Raw genomic sequence first — 19094 nt, forward strand, 5'->3', positions numbered from 1 at the left:
AGATGCAGATAAAAATTATTTTTAATTTGCAACCTGATGGAGGTCAGTATAGATGGACTAGTAGAACAAGTCCCACACACTGCTAAAAGCCCAAATATTTTTTCAGAGTTAGATGCAGTAAAAAATTATATTCAGTTTGCCACCTGATGGAGGTCAGTATAGATGGACTAGTAGAACAAGTCCCACACACTGCTAGAAGGACAAATATTTTTTCAGAGCTAGATGCAGACAAAAATTATACTCAATTTGCAACCTGATGGAGGTCAGTATAGATGGACTAATAGATCAAGTCCCACACACTGCTAGAAGGCCAAATATTTTTTTAGAGCTAGATGCAGAAAAAAATTATATTCAATTTGCAACCTGATGGAGGTCAGTATAGATGGACTAATAGAACAAGTCCCACACACAGCTAGAAGCCCAAATATTTTTTCAGAGGTAGATGCAGAAAAAAATTATATTCAGTTTGCAACCTGATGGGGGTCAGTATAGATGGACTAGTAGAACAAGTCCCACACACAGCTAGAAGCCCAAATATTTTTTCAGAGGTAGATGCAGAAAAAAATTATATTCAGTTTGCAACCTGATGGGGGTCAGTATAGATGGACTAGTAGAACAAGTCCCACACACTGCTAGAAGGACAAATATTTTTTCAGAGCTAGATGCAGATAAAAATTATTTTTAATTTGCAACCTGATTTAGGTCAGTATAGATGGACTAGTAGAACAAGTCCCACACACTGCAAGGAGGACACATATTTTTTCAGAGCTAGATGCAGAAAAAAAATATTTTGCATTTGCAACCTGATGGAGGTCAGTATAGATGGACTAGTAGAACAAGTCCCACACACTGCTAGAAGGACAAATATTTTTTCAGAGCTAGATGCAGAAAAAAATTATATTCAATTTGCAACCTGATGGAGGTCAGTATAGATGGACGAATAGAACAAGTCCCACACACTGCTAGAAGGCCAAATATTTTTTCAGAGCTAGATGCAGATAAAAATTATTTTTAATTTGCAACCTGATGGAGGTCAGTATAGATGGACTAGTAGAACACGTCCCACACACTGCTAGAAGCCCAAATATTTTTTCACAGGTAGATGCAGAAAAAAATTATATTCAGTTTGCAACCTGATGGAGGTCAGTATAGATGGACTAGTAGAACAAATCCCACACACTGCTAGAAGGACAAATATTTTTTCAGAGCTAGATGCAGATAAAAATTATTTTTAATTTGCAACCAGATGGAGGTCAGTATAGATGGACTAGTAGAACATGTCCCACACACTGCTAGAAGGACAAATATTTTTTCAGAGCTAGATGCAGATAAAAATTATTTTTAATTTGCAACCTGATGGAGGTAAGTATAGATGGACTAGTAGAACAAGTCCCACACACTGCTAGAAGGACAAATATTTTTTCAGAGCTAGATGCAGATAAAAATTATTTTTAATTTGCAACCTGATGGAGGTCAGTATAGATGGACTAGTAGAACAAGTCCCACACACTGCTAGAAGCCCAAATATTTTTTCAGAGGTAGATGCAGAAAAAAATTATATTCAGTTTGCAACCTGATGGAGGTCAGTATAGATGGACTAGTGAAACAAGTCCCACACACTGCTAGAAGGACAAATATTTTTTCAGAACTAGATGCAGATAAAAATTATTTTTAATTTGCAACCAGATGGAGGTCAGTATAGATGGACTAGTAGAACATGTCCCACACACTGCTAGAAGGACAAATATTTTTTCAGAGCTAGATGCAGATAAAAATTATTTTTAATTTGCAACCTGATGGAGGTCAGTATAGATGGACTAGTAGAACAAGTCCCACACACTACTAGAAGGACAAATATTTTTTCAGAGCTAGATGCAGAAAAAAAATATATTCAATTTGCAACCTGATGGAGGTCAGTATAGATGGACTAATAGACCAAGTCCCACACACTGCTAGAAGCCCAAATATTTTTTCAGAGCTAGATGCAGAAAAAAATTATATTCAATTTGCAACCTGATGGAGGTCAGTATGGATGGACTAATAAATCAAGTCCCACACACAGCTAGAAGCCCAAATATTTTTTCAGAGGTAGATGCAGAAAAAAATTGTATTCAGTTTGCCACCTGATGGAGGTCAGTATAGATGGACTAATAGAACAAGTCCCACACACTGCTAGAAGGCCAAATATTTTTTCAGAGCTAGATGCAGATAAAAATTATTTTTAATTTGCAACCTGATGGAGGTCAGTATAGATGGACTAATAAAACAAGTCCTACACACTGCTAGAAGCCCAAATATTTTTTCAGAGCTAGATGCAGATAAAAATTATTTTTAATTTGCAACCTGATGGAGGTCAGTATAGATGGACTAGTAGAACAAGTCCCACACACTGCTAGAAGGACAAATATTTTTTCAGAGCTAGATGCAGAAAAAAATTATATTCAGTTTGCAACCTGATGGAGGTCAGTATAGATGGACTAATAGAACAAGTCCCACACACTGCTAGAAGGCCAAATATTTTTTCAGAGCTAGATGCAGACAAAAAATTATTTTGAATTTGCAACCTGACGGAGGTCAGTATAGATGGACTAGTAGAACAAGTCCCACACACTGCTAGAAGGACAAATATTTTTTCAGAGCTAGATGCAGATAAAAATTATTTTTAATTTGCAACCTGAAGGAGGTCAGTATAGATGGACTAGTAGAACAAGTCCCACACATTGCTGGAAGCCCAAATATTTTTACAGAGTTAGATGCAGAAAAAAATTATATTCAGTTTGCCACCTGATGGAGGTCAGTATAGATGGACTATTAGAACAAGTCCCACACACTGCTAGAAGGCCAAATATTTTTTCAGAGCTAGATGCAGATAAAAATTATTTTTAATTTGCAACCTGATGGAGGTCAGTATAGATGGACTAATAAAACAAGTCCCACACACTGCTAGAAGCCCAAATATTTTTTCAGAGGTGGATGCAGAAAAAAATTATATTCAGTTTGCAACCTGATGGAGGTCAGTATAGATGGACTAGTAGAACAAGTCTCACACACTAGTAGAAGGACAAATATTTTTTCAGAGCTAGATGCAGATAAAAATTATTTTTAATTTGCAACCTGATGGAGGTCAGTATAGATGGACTAGTAGAACAAGTCCCACACACTGCTAGAAGGACAAATATTTTTTCAGAGCTAGATGCAGAAAAAAAATATTTTGAATTTGCAACCTGATGGAGGTCAGTATAGATGGACTAGTAGAACAAGTCCCACACACTGCTAGAAGGACAAATATTTTTTCAGAGCTAGATGCAGACAAAAATTATACTCAATTTGCAACCTGATGGAGGTCAGTATAGATGGACTAATAGATCAAGTCCCACACACTGCTAGAATGCCAAATATTTTTTCAGAGCTAGATGCAGAAAAAATTATATTCAATTTGCAACCTGATGGAGGTCAGTATAGATGGATTAATAGAACAAGTCCCACACACAGCTAGAAGCCCAAATATTTTTTCAGAGCTAGATGCAGAAAAAAATTATATTCAGTTTGCAACCTGATGGAGGTCAGTATAGATGGACTAATAGAACAAGTCCCACACACTGCTAGAAGGCCAAATATTTTTTCAGAGCTAGATGCAGACAAAAATTATTTTGAATTTGCAACGTGACGGAGGTCAGTATAGATGGACTAGTAGAACAAGTCCCACACACTGCTAGAAGGACAAATATTTTTTCAGAGCTAGATGCAGATAAAAATTATTTTTAATTTGCAACCTGATGGAGGTCAGTATAGATGGACTAGTAGAACAAGTCCCACACACTGCTAAAAGCCCAAATATTTTTTCAGAGTTAGATGCAGTAAAAAATTATATTCAGTTTGCCACCTGATGGAGGTCAGTATAGATGGACTAGTAGAACAAGTCCCACACACTGCTAGAAGGACAAATATTTTTTCAGAGCTAGATGCAGACAAAAATTATACTCAATTTGCAACCTGATGGAGGTCAGTATAGATGGACTAATAGATCAAGTCCCACACACTGCTAGAAGGCCAAATATTTTTTTAGAGCTAGATGCAGAAAAAAATTATATTCAATTTGCAACCTGATGGAGGTCAGTATAGATGGACTAATAGAACAAGTCCCACACACAGCTAGAAGCCCAAATATTTTTTCAGAGGTAGATGCAGAAAAAAATTATATTCAGTTTGCAACCTGATGGGGGTCAGTATAGATGGACTAGTAGAACAAGTCCCACACACTGCTAGAAGGACAAATATTTTTTCAGAGCTAGATGCAGATAAAAATTATTTTTAATTTGCAACCTGATTTAGGTCAGTATAGATGGACTAGTAGAACAAGTCCCACACACTGCAAGGAGGACACATATTTTTTCAGAGCTAGATGCAGAAAAAAAATATTTTGCATTTGCAACCTGATGGAGGTCAGTATAGATGGACTAGTAGAACAAGTCCCACACACTGCTAGAAGGACAAATATTTTTTCAGAGCTAGATGCAGAAAAAAATTATATTCAATTTGCAACCTGATGGAGGTCAGTATAGATGGACGAATAGAACAAGTCCCACACACTGCTAGAAGGCCAAATATTTTTTCAGAGCTAGATGCAGATAAAAATTATTTTTAATTTGCAACCTGATGGAGGTCAGTATAGATGGACTAGTAGAACACGTCCCACACACTGCTAGAAGCCCAAATATTTTTTCACAGGTAGATGCAGAAAAAAATTATATTCAGTTTGCAACCTGATGGAGGTCAGTATAGATGGACTAGTAGAACAAATCCCACACACTGCTAGAAGGACAAATATTTTTTCAGAGCTAGATGCAGATAAAAATTATTTTTAATTTGCAACCAGATGGAGGTCAGTATAGATGGACTAGTAGAACATGTCCCACACACTGCTAGAAGGACAAATATTTTTTCAGAGCTAGATGCAGATAAAAATTATTTTTAATTTGCAACCTGATGGAGGTAAGTATAGATGGACTAGTAGAACAAGTCCCACACACTGCTAGAAGGACAAATGTTTTTTCAGAGCTAGATGCAGATAAAAATTATTTTTAATTTGCAACCTGATGGAGGTCAGTATAGATGGACTAGTAGAACAAGTCCCACACACTGCTAGAAGCCCAAATATTTTTTCAGAGGTAGATGCAGAAAAAAATTATATTCAGTTTGCAACCTGATGGAGGTCAGTATAGATGGACTAGTGAAACAAGTCCCACACACTACTAGAAGGACAAATATTTTTTCAGAACTAGATGCAGATAAAAATTATTTTTAATTTGCAACCAGATGGAGGTCAGTATAGATGGACTAGTAGAACATGTCCCACACACTGCTAGAAGGACAAATATTTTTTCAGAGCTAGATGCAGATAAAAATTATTTTTAATTTGCAACCTGATGGAGGTCAGTTTAGATGGACTAGTAGAACAAGTCCCACACACTACTAGAAGGACAAATATTTTTTCAGAGCTAGATGCAGAAAAAAAATATATTCAATTTGCAACCTGATGGAGGTCAGTATAGATGGACTAATAGACCAAGTCCCACACACTGCTAGAAGCCCAAATATTTTTTCAGAGCTAGATGCAGAAAAAAATTATATTCAATTTGCAACCTGATGGAGGTCAGTATGGATGGACTAATAAAACAAGTCCCACACACAGCTAGAAGCCCAAATATTTTTTCAGAGGTAGATGCAGAAAAAAATTGTATTCAGTTTGCCACCTGATGGAGGTCAGTATAGATGGACTAATAGAACAAGTCCCACACACTGCTAGAAGGCCAAATATTTTTTCAGAGCTAGATGCAGATAAAAATTATTTTTAATTTGCAACCTGATGGAGGTCAGTATAGATGGACTAATAAAACAAGTCCTACACACTGCTAGAAGCCCAAATATTTTTTCAGAGCTAGATGCAGATAAAAATTATTTTTAATTTGCAACCTGATGGAGGTCAGTATAGATGGACTAGTAGAACAAGTCCCACACACTGCTAGAAGGACAAATATTTTTTCAGAGCTAGATGCAGAAAAAAATTATATTCAGTTTGCAACCTGATGGACGTCAGTATAGATGGACTAATAGAACAAGTCCCACACACTGCTAGAAGGCCAAATATTTTTTCAGAGCTAGATACAGATAAAAATTATTTTTAATTTGCAACCTGATGGAGGTCAGTATAGATGGACTAAGAGAACAAGTCCCACACACTGCTAGAAGCCCAAATATTTTTTCAGAGCTAGATGCAGATAAAAATTATTTTTAATTTGCAACCTGATGGAGGTCAGTATAGATGGACTAATAGACCAAGTCCCACACACTGCTAGAAGGCCAAATATTTTTTCAGAGCTAGATGCAGACAAAAAAATATTTTTAATTTGCAACCTGATGGAGGTCAGTATAGATGGACTAATAGAACAAGTCCCACACACTGCTAGAAGCCCAAATATTTTTTCAGAGCTAGATGCAGGCAAAAAATTATTTTGAATTTGCAACCTGATGGAGGTCAGTATAGATGGACTAGTAGAACAAGTCCCACACACTGCTAGAAGCCCAAATATTTTTTCAGAGGTAGATGCAGAAAAAAATTATATTCAGTTTGCAACCTGATGGAGGTCAGTATAGATGGACTAGTAGAACAAATCCCACACACTGCTAGAAGGACAAATATTTTTTCAGAGCTAGATGCAGATAAAAAATATTTTTAATTTGCAACGTGATGGAGGTCAGTATAGATGGACTAGTAGAACATGTCCCACACACTGCTAGAAGGACAAATATTTTTTCAGAGCTAGATGCAGATAAAAATTATTTTTAATTTGCAACCTGATGGAGGTCAGTATAGATGTACTAGTAGAACAAGTCCCACACACTGCTAGAAGGACAAATATTTTTTCAGAGCTAGATGCAGAAAAAAAATTATTTTGAATTTGCAACCTGATGGAGGTCAGTATAGATGGACTAGTAGAACAAGTCCCACACACTGCTAGAAGGACAAATATTTTTTCAGAGCTAAATGCAGAAAAAAAATATATTCAATTTGCAATCTGATGGAGGTCATTATAGAAGGACTAATAGAACAAGTCCCACACACAGCTAGAAGCCAAAATATTTTTTCAGTGGTAGATGCAGAAAAAAATTATATTCAGTTTGCAACCTGATGGATGTCGGTATAGATGGACTAATAGAACAAGTCCCACACACTGCTAGAAGGCCAAATATTTTTTCAGAGCTAGATGCAGAAAATAATTACATTCAATTTGCAACCTGATGGAGGTCAGTATAGATGGACTAATAGAACAAGTCCTACACACAGCTTGAAGCCCAAATATTTTTACAGAGGTAGATGCAGAAAAAAATTATATTCAGTTTGCAACCTGCTGGAGGTCAGTATAGATGGACTAATAGAACAAGTCCCACACACTGCTAGAAGGCCAAATATTTTTTCAGAGCTAGATGCAGACAAAAAATTATTTTGAATTTGCAACCTGACGGAGGTCAGTATAGATGGACTAGTAGAACAAGTCCCACACACTGCTAGAAGGACAAATATTTTTTCAGAGCTAGATGCAGATAAAAATTATTTTTAATTTGCAACCTGATGGAGGTCAGTATAGATGGACTAGTAGAACAAGTCCCACACACTGCTAGAAGCCCAAATATTTTTTCAGAGGTAGATGCAGAAAAAAATTATATTCAGTTTGCCACCTGATGGAGGTCAGTATAGATGGACTAATAGAACAAGTCCCACACACTGCTAGAAGGCCAAATATTTTTTCAGAGCTAGATGCAGATAAAAATTATTTTTAATTTGCATTCTGATATAGGTCAGTATAGATGGACTAATAAAACAAGTCCCACACACTACTAGAAGCCCAAATATTTTTTCAGAGGTGGATGCAGAAAAAAATTATATTCAGTTTGCAACCTTATGGAGGTCAGTATAGATGGACTAGTAGAACAAGTCTCACACACTGCTAGAAGGACAAATATTTTTTCAGAGCTAGATGCAGATAAAAAATATTTTGAATTTGCAACCTGATGGAGGTCAGTATAGATGGACTAGTAGAACAAGTCCCACACACTGCTAGAAGGACAAATATTTTTTCAGAGCTAGATGCAGAAAAAAATTATATTCAATTTGCAACCTGATGGAGGTCAGTATAGATGGACTAATAGAACAAGTCCCACACACAGCTAGAAGCTGTAGCGTCGGCGTCCCTGCCCTCTGCTAGGCAGGGACGCTGTTCCCCTCACCTCTCTGCTCCGAGCCCGGCGTCCTCCTCCCGCTCTGCTGGCAGCGCGCGCTCCTTCCCGGTCACTGTGCTTAGGGCGCGCGCGCGCTCCCTCCCTCTTAAAGGGGCCACGCGCGCCGTCCTAAGGAGTCCCCGGCCAATGGCCGGAGGACTTCACCATATATAAGGCACCTCCTCCAAAATGGAGGTGCCCGAGCAATGTTGTTGCACTGTTCACTACTCTGCTTCAGCCCTCAGGTTCCGTTGCCAGTTACCTGCCAGATACCTGCCAGATTCCTGCCAGATTCCTGCCAGCCTGATATTCAACTACCTGCCTGCTAGCCTGAGGTCCGACGGTCTGCCTTACTACTCCTGTCAGTCTGTCTAAGGACCAGCTTGCCCGCTCACCTGGGAGCGCTCATCTGCTGCCTGTCTGCTAGCCTACCTGGAGGCTCTGCCGTCACGTGCTGTGACCACCTGCCTGTCCAGTGACTCCTGCCCGCTCACCTGGGAGCGCTCATCTGCTGCCTGTCTGCTAGCCTACCTGGAGGCTCTGCCGTCACGTGCTGTGACCACCCGCCTGTCCAGAGACTTCTGCCCGCTCACCTGGGAGCGCTCATCTGCCGCCTGTCTGTTGGTCTTCCTGGAGGCTCCGCCGTCACATGCTGTGACCACCCGTTTATCCAGAGACTCTCGCCTGCTCACCTGGGAGCTCACGTCTACCATCAGCCGCCACAGGTCGTACCAACCCTTTACCCAGAGACTGCCCCGGTCACTTGCCGTGACCATCTGCCCGTTCACCCAGAGACTGCCCCGGTCACTTGCCGTGACCATCTGCCCGTTCACCCAGAGACTGCCCTGGTCACTTGCCGTGACCATCTGCCCGTTCACCCAGAGACTGCCCCGGTCACTTGCCGTGACCATCTGCCCGTTCACCCAGAGACTGCCCCGGTCACTTGCCGTGACCATCTGCCCGTTCATCCAGAGACTGCCCCGGTCACTTGCCGTGACCTCCTGCCCGTTCTTCTAGAGACTGTCCCGGTCACCTGCTGTGACTGCCTGCCTGGTCGCCACCCGCTCCCTTACAAGGACCGCCCCCTTGTATAGTAGCTCAGAGGTTCCGCCTCCCAGACCCGTTACAGTTTGCTCGGGCCATGGAACCCGGTGGCACCCAAGCTCCCTCGCTCTCGGACCTCTGTCATGAACTGTCCCGTCAGAGGTCCCAACAGGAGTCCATCCTGGGTCACCTGCGGAATGTCAATTCTCGCCTGGACACTCTGACTGCTCCACCAGCAACCACCGCCAGTGCCATGACTCGCAATCCGGCAGCTCCGCTGCCCACCAATACCATGGTATCCTACCCCAGACCCCGGCTTTTTGCACCTCCTCGCTTCGGAGGCGACTCCGCCCAGGCTCGGGGCTTCATAAATCAGTGCACCCTGCACTTTGAACTCCTGTCCCACCAGTTTAACTCCGACCGGGCCAAAATTGCCTTCATCATGTCCCATCTCACCGGGGAGGCCCTGGCCTGGCTAAATCCTCTATGGGAGAGAGGAGACCCCCTGGTGTCCGACTTGCCTGCCTTTCTCATGGCTTTCCGGAAAGTCTTCGACGAACCCGGACGGAAGACCTCATCCGCATCATCTCTGCTACGCCTCCGTCAGGGAAGTCTCACCGTGGGCCAATATGCCATACGGTTCCGTACCCTTGCCTCGGAGCTGGCCTGGGATAACGACGCTCTGGTATCCGTCTTCTGGGAGGGTCTGTCTGGCCGTATTAAAGATGAACTTGCCGGTCAGGACATTCCTACCACTCTCGATGACCTAATAACTCTTGCCACCCGGATTGACCTACGGTTCCAGGAGCGTGCCAAAGAGGTCACCCGTGAGAGGAGGTTTCCACGTCTAGCTCCTACTTTTCAGAAATCCGTCTCTCCCCAGGTACACTCTCCTGAGCCTATGCAGGTCGACCAGACCAAGATGGTCAAAACCCGTCTGGACTTATGCCGTGCCGAAGGGAGCTGCTTCTACTGTGGCAGTAAGGAGCACCGGATCCGTACCTGCCCGGAGAGGTCGGGAAACGCCTGTGTCTAGGTTCGCTCAGAGAGGTCAACCTAGACAAGAATAAATCCTCTCCATCTCTGCTACTGTCAGTCTCTATTATCTGCGGGGAGAATCGTTATTTCGAACTAGCCCAACTTGACTCTGGAGCGACCGGGAATCTTATCTCACAGTCCCTGGTAGAAAAATACCGCATTCCCACCAAATCTCTGGCTGTACCATTATCTGTCGCTGCTGTGGATGGGGGCCTCTTACCACGTCCCATCCAACTCATCACCGAATCCGTAACTCTGCAGGTGGGAATGCTGCATTCTGAGAGCATCTCTTTTCATGTTCTGCCTGGACTCTCTCACGCCCTCTTACTAGGTCTACCTTGGCTCCAGAGACATGCACCCGTGCTTGACTGGCAGACCGGAGAAGTCCTTCGCTGGGGACAGGACTGTCATAAGACTTGTTTGGTTCCTGTTCATCCCGTCCGTCCTTCTCCTACCCCAACTAATCTACCTGGACTTCCGATTCCCTATTGGTCATTTGCTGATGTCTTTAATAAAAAGGAGGCAGAGACATTACCCCCTCATAGACCATACGACTGTCCTATCGACCTGTTACCCGGTACTACTCCTCCCCGTGGGCGTATTTACCCTTTGTCCGCTGCTGAGACCCGGTCGATGTCCGAATATATTGAGGAGAATTTGGCCAGGGGATTCATCCGGAAATCTACCTCCCCGGCGGGAGCAGGCTTCTTCTTCGTAAAAAAGAAGGACGGCTCTCTCCGTCCCTGTATAGACTATAGAGGTCTTAACCAGATCACGGTGAAGAATAAGTACCCCCTTCCGCTCATTCCAGAATTATTTGATCGCCTGAGGGGGGCTATAGTCTTCACCAAACTGGACCTCCGTGGGGCGTACAACCTGGTCCGTATCCGTCAAGGGGATGAATGAAAGACTGCATTCAACACCCGGGACGGCCACTATGAATATCTGGTTATGCCCTTTGGTCTCTGTAACGCTCCTGCCGTCTTTCAAGAGTTGGTCAATGACATCTTCCGGGACCTTCTCTACTCCTGCGTTGTGGTGTACCTGGACGACATCTTGGTCTTCTCTCCAGATCTCCAGACTCACCGGAGGGACGTTCGTCAGGTCCTGCTCAGGCTCAGGCAGAACCACCTCTTCGCTAAATATGAGAAGTGCCTCTTTGAGCAGACCTCGTTTCCGTTTTTGGGCTAGATTATTTCTCAGACCGGCCTACGAATGGATCCAGAGAAACTGTCTGCCATCGAGAAATGGCCCCGACCGGAGGGGTTGAAGGCCATTCAGCGGTTCCTGGGCTTCGCCAACTACTACCGCCTCTTCATACCGCACTTCTCTTCCCGGACTGCCCCAATTTCCGCGCTCACCCGTAAGGGTACTAATCCCAAAGAGTGGCCGCCCGAAGCAGAGGAGGCCTTTCTTTCCTTAAAACAGGCCTTCTCTTCCGCCCCGGTGCTGCATCGTCCGGACGGCAACAAGCAGTTCTTTCTGGAGGTTGACGCCTCCTCCTCTGGAGCCGGAGCTGTACTTACTCAAAAATCTTCTTCCGGGAGGATGGTAACTTGCGGCTTCTTCTCCAAACTCTTCTCCTCTTCTGAGCGCAATTATTCCATAGGAGACCGAGAGTTATTGGCCATCAAGCTGGCATTGGAGGAGTGGCGTTACCTACTCGAGGGGGCTCTTCATCCGGTAATAATTTACACTGACCACAAGAACTTGGCTTATCTCCAGCATGCCCAGAGACTTAATCCGCGCCAAGCCCGGTGGTCCTTGTTTTTTGCTCGCTTTGATTTTGTTCTACATTTTCGCCCGGCTGACAAGAACATCAAAGCAGACGCCTTGTCCCGATCCTTTCTGGTATCTGATCTCGAGGAAGAACCTAAACATATCATCGATCCCGCCAGAGTAATGCAGGTGGCTCCCGTGAGTCTAAATCGTCTCCCTCCCGGTAAGACGTTCGTATCGGTACCTGATCGGGAGAAGATCCTACACTGGGGTCATTCGTCTAAACTAGCTGGCCACGCCGGTCAGAAAAAGACCCTCCAGCTTATTTCCCGGCACTACTGGTGGCCTAAGCTGCGCAAGGATGTAATAGACTTTGTTTCTGCCTGTGTGTCCTGTGCCCGCAACAAAGTTCCGAGACACCTGCCAGCCGGTCGCCTTCTTCCTCTGCCAGTACCTGCTGCCCCCTGGCAGCATATAGCGATGGACTTCATAACTGATCTTCCCGTCTCTGCCGGTTGTACGGTCATTTGGGTGGTCGCTGACCGCTTTTCCAAGATGGCTCACTTCATTCCCCTGCCAGGCCTCCCGTCTGCACCCGAGCTGGCTAAAGACTTTATCCGCCACATCTTTCGTCTTCATGGCCTGCCCCGTCACATCGTGTCGGATCGTGGGGTACAGTTCACTTCTCGTTTCTGGAGAGCCACTTGTAAATTGCTAGACGTCACCCTGGACTTCTCCTCCGCTTACCACCCACAGTCTAATGGTCAAGTGGAGCGGATCAATCAGATCCTGACCAGTTACCTCCGGCACTTCGTTAATGCTCACCATTCTGACTGGGTGGATCTCCTGCCATGGGCCGAATTCTCGTACAACAATCACGAGAGCGAATCTTCCTCCAAATCCCCGTTTTTTGTAGTCTTCGGTCAGCATCCTCGGATCCCGTTTCCCGTCTCCACCTCGGTGGACAATCCGGCTGCGGAATCTCTTGTTAACAAATTTTCCTCCACATGGGAGAGTACCCGGTCCGCACTCCTTCTGTCATCCGAGCGTATGAAAAGACATGCTGACAAAAAACGTCTGGATCCTCCTCAATTCCATCCAGGGGATAAGGTCTGGCTCTCGTCCAAGTATGTCCGGCTCAAGATTCCTTCCTATAAGTTAGGGCCTCGGTTCATCGGTCCTCTGGAGGTCATCAGTCAGATCAACCCGGTGGCCTATAAATTGAAACTCCCGGCCAACTTGCGGATCCCTAACTCCTTCCATGTATCTCTTCTCAAACCTGTGGTACTTAACTCTTTTTCCAAGTCTACAGGCACGCCTCCTGCTCCGGTTTCCGCTGAAAACGAATTTGAGGTAGAGAACATTCTGGCCACCAAAAGGGTAAGAGGGAAGACCTTTTTTCTAGTAGATTGGAAGGGGTTTGGTCCTGAAGAGAGAACGTGGGAGCCCCGGGAGAACATCCATGCCCCTCTCATCCTTGCTAAATTTCTGTCTGGCCTAAAAAAGGGGGGGCCTAAAGGGGGGGGTACTGTAGCGTCGGCGTCCCTGCCCTCTGCTAGGCAGGGACGCTGTTCCCCTCACCTCTCTGCTCCGAGCCCGGCGTCCTCCTCCCGCTCTGCTGGCAGCGCGCGCTCCTTCCCGGCCACTGTGCTTAGGGCGCGCGCGCGCGCTCCCTCCCTCTTAAAGGGGCCGCGCGCGCCGTCCTAAGGAGTCCCTGGCAAATGGAAGGAGGACTTCACCATATATAAGGCACCTCCTCCAAAATGGAGGTGCCCGAGCAATGTTGTTGCACTGTTCACTACTCTGCTTCAGCCCTCAGGTCCCGTTGCCAGTTACCTGCCAGATACCTGCCAGATTCCTGCCAGATTCCTGCCAGCCTGATATTCAACTACCTGCCTGCTAGCCTGAGGTCTGATGGTCTGCCTTACTACTCCTGTCAGTCTGTCTAAGGACCAGCTTGCCCGCTCACCTGGGAGCGCTCATCTGCTGCCTGTCTGCTAGCCTACCTGGAGGCTCTGCCGTCACGTGCTGTGACCACCTGCCTGTCCAGTGACTCCTGCCCGCTCACCTGGGAGTGCTCATCTGCTGCCTGTCTGCTAGCCTACCTGGAGGCTCTGCCATCACGTGCTGTGACCACCCGCCTGTCCAGAGACTTCTGCCCGCTCACCTGGGAGCGCTCATCTGCCACCTGTCTGTTGGTCTTCCTGGAGGCTCCGCCGTCACATGCTGTGACCACCCGTTTATCCAGAGACTCTCGCCTGCTCACCTGGGAGCTCACGTCTACCATCAGCCGCCACAAGTCGTATCAACCCTTTACCCAGAGACTGCCCCGGTCACTTGCCGTGACCATCTGCCCGTTCACCCAGAGACTGCCCCGGTCACTTGCCGTGACCATCTGCCCGTTCACCCAGAGACTGCCCTGGTCACTTGCCGTGACCATCTGCCCGTTCACCCAGAGACTGCCCCGGTCACTTGCCGTGACCATCTGCCCGTTCACCCAGAGACTGCCCCGGTCACTTGCCGTGACCATCTGCCCGTTCATCCAAAGACTGCCCCGGTCACTTGCCGTGACCTCCTGCCCGTTCTTCTAGAGACTGTCCCGGTCACCTGCTGTGACTGCCTGCCTGGTCGCCACCCGCTCCCTTACAAGGACCGCCCCCTTGTATAGTAGCTCAGAGGTTCCGCCTCCCAGACCGGTTACAGAAGCCCAAATATTTTTTCAGAGGTAGATGCAGAAAAAAATTATATTCAGTTTGCAACCTGATGGAGGTCAGTATAGATGGACTAGTAGAACAAGTCCCACACACTGCTAGAAGGACAAATATTTTTTCAGAGCTAGATGCAGACAAAAAATTATTTTGAATTTGCAACCTGACGGAGGTCAGTATAGATGGACTAGTAGAACAAGTCCCACACACTGCTAGAAGGACAAATATTTTTTCAGAGCTAGATGCAGATAAAAATTATTTTTAATTTGCAACCTGATGGAGGTCAGTATAGATGGACTAGTAGAACAAGTCCCACACACTGCTAGAAGCCCAAATATTTTTTCAGAGGTAGATGCAGAAAAAAATTATATTCAGTTTGCCACCTGATGGAGGTCAGTATAGATGGACTAATAGAACAAGTCCCACACACTGCTAGAAGGCCAAATATTTTTTCAGAGCTAGATGCAGATAAAAATTATTTTTAATTTGCAACCTGATATAGGTCAGTATAGATGGACTAATAAAACAAGTCCCACACACTGCTAGAAGCCCAAATATTTTTTCAGAGGTGGATGCAGAAAAAAAATATATTCAGTTTGCAACCTGATGGAGGTCAGTATAGATGGACTAGTAGAACAAATCTCACACACTGCTAGAAGGCCAAATATTTTTTCAGAGCTAGATGCAGATAAAAAATATTTTGAATTTGCAACCTGATGGAGGTCAGTATAGATGGACTAGTAGAACAAGTCTCACACACTGCTAGAAGGACAAATATTTTTTCAGAGCTAGATGCAGAAAAAAAAATATTTTGAATTTGCAACCTGATGGAGGTCAGTATAGATGGACTAGTAGAACAAGTCCCACACACTGCTAGAAGGACAAATATTTTTTCAGAGCTAGATGCAGACAAAAATTATACTCAATTTGCAACCTGATGGAGGTCAGTATAGATGGACTAATAGATCAAGTCCCACACACTGCTAGAAGGCCAAATATTTTTTCAGAGCTAGATGCAGAAAAAAATTATATTCAATTTGCAACCTGATGGAGGTCAGTATAGATGGACTAATAGAACAAGTCCCACACACAGCTAGAAGCCCAAATATTTTTTCAGAGGTAGATGCAGAAAAAAATTATATTCAGTTTGCAACCTGATGGAGGTCAGTATAGATGGACTAGTAGAACAAGTCCCACACACTGCTAGAAGGACAAATATTTTTTCAGAGCTAGATGCAGATAAAAATTATTTTTAGTTTGCAACCTGATGGAGGTCAGTATAGATGGACTAGTAGAACAAGTCCCACACACTGCTAGAAGGACAAATATTTTTTCAGAGCTAGATGCAGAAAAAAAATTATTTTGAATTTGCAACCTGATGGAGGTCAGTATAGATGGACTAGTAGAACAAGTCCCACACACTGCTAGAAGGACAAATATTTTTTCAGAGCTAGATGCAGAAAAAAATTATATTCAATTTGCAACCTGATGGAGGTCAGTATAGATGGACTAATAGAACAAGTCCCACACACTGCTAGAAGGCCAAATATTTTTTCAGAGCTAGATGCAGACAAAAAAATATTTTTAATTTGCAACCTGATGGAGGTCAGTATAGATGGACTAGTAGAACAAGTCCCACACACTGCTAGAAGGACAAATATTTCTTCAGAGCTAGATGCAGAAAAAAAATTATTTTGAATTTGCAACCTGATGGAGGTCAGTATAGATGGACTAGTAGAACAAGTCCCACACACTGCTAGAAGGACAACTATTTTTTCAGAGCTAGATGCAGAAAAAAAAATATATTCAATTTGCAACGTGATGGAGGTCAGTATAGATGGACTAATAGACCAAGTCCCACACACTGCTAGAAGCCCAAATATTTTTTCAGAGCTAGATGCAGAAAAAAATTATATTCAATTTGCAACCTGATGGAGGTCAGTATGGATGGACTAATAGAAAAAGTCCAACACACAGCTAGAAGCCCAAATATTTTTTCAGAGGGAGATGCAGAAAAAATTATATTCAGTTTGCCACCTGATGGAGGTCAGTATAGATGGACTAATAGAACAAGTCCCACACACTGCTAGAAGGATAAATATTTTTTCAGAGTTAGATGCAGATAAAAATTATTTTTAATTTGCAACCTGATGGAGGTCAGTATAGATGGACTAGTAGAACAAGTCCCACACACTGCTAGAAGGACAAATATTTTTTCAGAGCTAGATGCAGAAAAAAAAATATTTTGAATTTGCAACCTGATGGAGGTCAGTATAGATGGACTAGTAGAACAAGTCCCACACACTGCTAGAAGGACAAATATTTTTTCAGAGCTAGATGCAGAAAAAAATTATATTCAATTTGCAACGTGATGGAGGTCAGTATAGATGGACTAATAGAACAAGTCCCACACACTGCTAGAAGGCCAATTATTTTTTCAGAGCTAGATGCAGATAAAAATTATTTTTAATTTGCAACCTGATGGAGGTCAGTATAGATGGACTAGTAGAACAAGTCCCACACACTGCTAGAAGCCCAAATATTTTTTCAGAGCTAGATGCAGATAAAAATTATTTTTAATTTGCAACCTGATGGAGGTCAGTATAGATGGACTAATAGACCAAGTCCCACACACTGCTAGAAGGCCAAATATTTTTTCAGAGCTAGATGCAGACAAAAAAATATTTTTAATTTGCAACCTGATGGAGGTCAGTATAGATGGACTAATAGAACCAGTCCCACACACTGCTAGAAGGCCAAATATTTTTTCAGAGCTAGATGCAGACAAAAAATTATTTTGAATTTGCAACCTGACGGAGGTCAGTATAGATGGACTAGTAGAACAAGTCCCACACACTGCTAGAAGGAGAAATATTTTTTCAGAGCTAGATGCAGATAAAAATTATTTTTAATTTGCAACCTGATGGAGGTCAGTATAGATGGACTAGTAGAACAAGTCCCACACACTGCTAGAAGCCCAAATATTTTTTCAGAGGTAGATGCAGAAAAAAATTATATTCAGTTTGCCACCTGATGGAGGTCAGTATAGATGGACTAATAGAACAAGTCCCACACACTGCTAGAAGGCCAAATATTTTTTCAGAGCTAGATGCAGATAAAAATTATTTTTCATTTGCAACCTGATATACAGTGCCTACAAGTAGTATTCAACCCCCTGCAGATTTAGCTGGTTGACACATGCGGAATTAACTTGGCATTGTGACTAGAGATGAGCGTTGTTCTACTCGAACTGTTCGCCAATCTCAAATTCGAGCTGTTTTGGGCGGTGTTCGAGCCGTTCGGCGAACACGAACAATTTGAGAAAAATTCGGCTGTTCGAGGTTATGTTCGATAACTGTTCGTGCACCAAAATCATAACTGGATTTTTTCTCAGTAATGATGAAAATTAATGTTAATACGCAGTTTGAGTGTACAGCGGGATGGGGGGAGGGGCAGGGGATGGATCTCTGCAGGAACAATGAAGATCTCCATTTTTTTTTCTCTTTCCCGCATTTACAGTGGGGAGGTGCAATCTGTCAGCCTATCAGCAGCGCACACACGGAGCGAAGTGCTTTTTTTCACACAAGCAAGGGCATGTGTCATTGGCAGTGTATGTCACATGTCCTTGCCCTATAAGACCAAGCCATTTTCCCCGTCGCCACCATTTTCTCACTGCTGCAGCTGCGTGTTAGACGGCACCGCTGTTGCTGTGTGCGCTATACCTTGTTAATTTCAAGCCAATTTTCGCACAAATTTACAGATAGCTTGGGAGTAGGGAATAGTTGTGATTGCAGTCCTTTTAAGGACTAGGTTACAGCATTTCCTACGACTTTTATCAGGCAGGTCTGTGCTCTTAAATAGATAGGTTGTGGGAGTAAAGACTAATTGTAATTGGAGTCCTTTTCAGGACTAGGTTACATCAGTTCCTATCAGTTTTTGCCAGGCAGGTCTGTGCCAGTGCTGTGCAAGTTTTTTTCACAGCATTTGGCTGAATCTAGCAAAGCTAATCCTTTTTGGCCTATTGCAGAGTGTGTTAGTCAGTGGAGTAGCCTATCTGTGTTGCAAGATATACCACCTGTGTATAGAATACCAATTTTTTTACTGCACCTAGTGAAGTAAAATCTTTTGGGCATAGCAACATTCTATTAGTCCATCTATACTGACCTCCATCAGGTTGCAAACTGAATCTAATTTTTTTCTGCATCTAGCTCTGAAAAAATATTTGGCCTTCTAGCAGTGTGTTGGACTTGTTCTATTAGTCCACCTATACTAACCTCCATCAGGTTGCAAACTGAATATATTTTTTTC

Source organism: Phyllobates terribilis, unplaced genomic scaffold, assembly GCF_046119375.1.
Source record: "Phyllobates terribilis strain yellow unplaced genomic scaffold, ASM4611937v1 Scaffold_1__5_contigs__length_1240528914, whole genome shotgun sequence".
Taxonomy (NCBI): Eukaryota; Metazoa; Chordata; class Amphibia; order Anura; family Dendrobatidae; genus Phyllobates; species Phyllobates terribilis.